A 3,014-nucleotide genomic window follows, 5' to 3' on the forward strand; every position below is an offset into this window, starting at 1 on the left:
TCTGGTGGGCCATGAGCTCACTCTTCTTCCTAGGCGTGTGCCAGAAAGCTGTCTGGGCTGGGGGCTCAGGGGTGGGATTCAGGATTCCTCCCAGCCCCTTCCAACCCAACAAGCTCAGATTTTCCACTTGTGCGATTGAGGTCAGAGCCTGCATTCCGACTGGCGAGCTCCCCACAAATGCAAGCGCCAGGCCTCAAGCAGGGGCTTCTCGTACTGGCTTTGGAATTCACCCCCCTCGTTGGTCCTCTGGATCCCAAGGCTGTTTGTGCTCTGCATGGCACCCAGGGTCCAGGGGGAGGGGTTTGGGGATGGGGCCCCATCAATGACTTTGGAGGGCCTGGGCCAGCCCTGGCTCTGGGCCACCAGGATGAGATGGTGGCCCCTAAGTTTGTTCAGGCCTTTGTGTTGGAGGGAAGGGGTGCCTGGCCAGGAGAGAAACAGTAGGATTACTGTGCCTGCCTTGTCAGCCTACCAGAGAATGTGGAGCTCAGCGGCCATGACTGCTGCTGTTGGGTTTTACTAATGGTCATGGCCGCTGTCTCCCTCGGAGAGGCCTTGTTGAACATGGGGGCTTTGGCATCTGATGCCTGCATTCCAAGCCTGCCACGTCCACTTACTGAGCAACGGCCAGCTAGTAAGCCTTGGCTCCTCTGAGCCTCTGTGTCCTGCCTGTGGAGATTTGGGGTAATTATACCAACAATGGAATGTGGCCATGAGACAAGAAATGTATAAGTAATGCATGAAAAATCTCCCCAGCGCTGGATTTACCCCTTGGTTGTCCTGCTGATCAGCTCGGGTGACTGACCTTCCCAGTTCGTCCAGGATGGATGGGTTTCCTGGGAGGCTGGACTTCGGATGCTAAAACCAGGACAGTCCTGAGCAAACTGGGACAGTTGGCCACCCTATTTTTAGTCCCAAATGTCAGCATTCTTTATGCCAGCAGCTTTCATTTAAAAACAAATAAAAAAGCTGAACCAACATTGTATAGGAGGCAGGAAACCTTGTTTTATAGCCTGATGTGCCCCAAACCAAGTGCCTCCCCCAACCCCAGCCCTAGCAGGGCACGGAAGGTGTAAGGGTGGGGAGGAGGGAAGGTTGTGGGGGTGCCAGTCTCTGAGGAGGTGCTGGCCAGGGGGGCCCGGCAGGATGACTCCTAAGGGGAGAGTGCAAATCCCCCACCACCCAAGCCGCCTCTGCTATCACTCAGGGTTCCAACCTTGACTTTGTCCGGAAAGCCAGATGTTATCACACTTCCCTATCTTTGAGGAAACCGGGGTGCACATAGGTCAAGAAGCTGCCCTCAGCTGAGAAGAGGCAGAGCTTCCTGCAGCCAAAGGAAGGCCTCTCTCCCAAAGGAAGAGGGACCAGGCCATTCCACTGTTGCTTTTGGGACAGAGAAAAACCTTGCTGTGCCCGAAAGGTCCTGACATGTTGGCTTGGCCACCCTCCCCGTCCCACCTCCTTACCTCCCTGCTGCAGCTACGCTTGCCTTGTTCCAGGTTCTCTGAGACCAAAGCCCACACGGTGCTCTAGGCTGGGAGCCCCTTTCCCTCCCCTGCTCAACCTTCACCGTCAGCCTAGGAACCGCATCCTGAGAGACCCCTCCCCTTGACTTCCCAGCTGGGCCAGCACCTTCACTGGACACTGCCATGGGGGCAGCTGTCAGGAGGGCCAGTGCCCCTGGCCCCTGCAGGTTTGAGGCCTACCTACGGCCTGCCACAGGGTAGTCCACGCTCCACAAGCCTGTTTAGAATGGAGCAGGGAAGCCCCAAACTGAGCCCCTCTCCTCCCGTACCTTTCCCACCAGGCATCCGGGCTGAGGTCTCCCCTAAACTCACTGCTAACTGTTCCCCTGACCCTGCCTGCAGCCCGGCAGAGGCCCCGACCCAGCAAGAGCCACGCCACCTCCGTCCCCTCTCGTCCTTCACGAGGAAATATTTCTGTTTTATGACTAACTCCGCTCCTCATTTCTCTCGCGTTATCTTAATGAATTAACTGGGCCCCCATCGTCCCCCCGGCCCCCCGCGGTTTACGGGCTGCACGGCAATATCTGCGATCTTAGTCAACCCCACACAGTTGTTGTGCTGGTTCCTATTACAGTAATTGGCATAAACTTTATTCTTTTGCAGAGAGATTTTTTGGCCCGCTGAGACTGCATAACCATCTGCCATAAATTGAGACTAGTACGGCTTATTTTGGTGAATGCAAAATTGGATCCCATTCTTTACTCCGTAGCTTGATTCAACTTCCAGATGGTTAATCCACATGAAGTAATAGGAATGCACCACAGCTCTGCTTAGTTGAAGATGGAGACGTAATATTTATTTGCTGATGTGGAGGCCTCTGAACGCGGCCCTGTTGGGATGTCGATACATAACGCAGCAGCACAGAAATGTCAGCTGGCTCCACAGGAGCCGCGGCGTTCCTGCGAGTTGCCATGGGGGACCCCTGGATGTCTTTTTTTTTTTTTTTTTTTTTGGTCTGCCCTTGACCTAATCTCAAGAGGTTTTATTCTCTCCTGGGCTGGTTCTTATCAGCTACGTCTGCCGGTGTAGCCGGCTTCGCATCTGCTTTGACTTTAGTGCCTGTGACATTTTCATTAATACTTCTCTAAGGTTGAGCCTTTATTCCAAATATCCTGCAGCTCACGGAAGCCGTAGCTCAGCTGTGCTCAGCTGGGGGGCTGCCGGGAAATTGCCCCGGCAACATTCACGTGCTCGGCCATCTCCACCCAGTGGGGGTGATCCGTTTTCGTTTTTTTGCTTCTCCCCACACCAGCCCACCATGCTGGGGGTGCTCTGAAAGGGATCTAGGTCAGCAGATTCAGATGCTTACACCCCACGGGTGCTTCCACCCCCAGGAGTCTTGGCCGCCCCCCCCCCCCCCCCCCCCCCCCGGCTTTACCTCTGGACTTCACAGCCTGACCACATTTCCCCTCCAGCCTCCGGAAGATTGTGACTCAGGGCCTCCTCTCTGCACCCATGCGGCCACATGGACCCCCTGCATTTGAAGCA

Source organism: Desmodus rotundus, chromosome 7 (assembly GCF_022682495.2).
Source record: "Desmodus rotundus isolate HL8 chromosome 7, HLdesRot8A.1, whole genome shotgun sequence".
NCBI classification, from domain to species: Eukaryota; Metazoa; Chordata; class Mammalia; order Chiroptera; family Phyllostomidae; genus Desmodus; species Desmodus rotundus.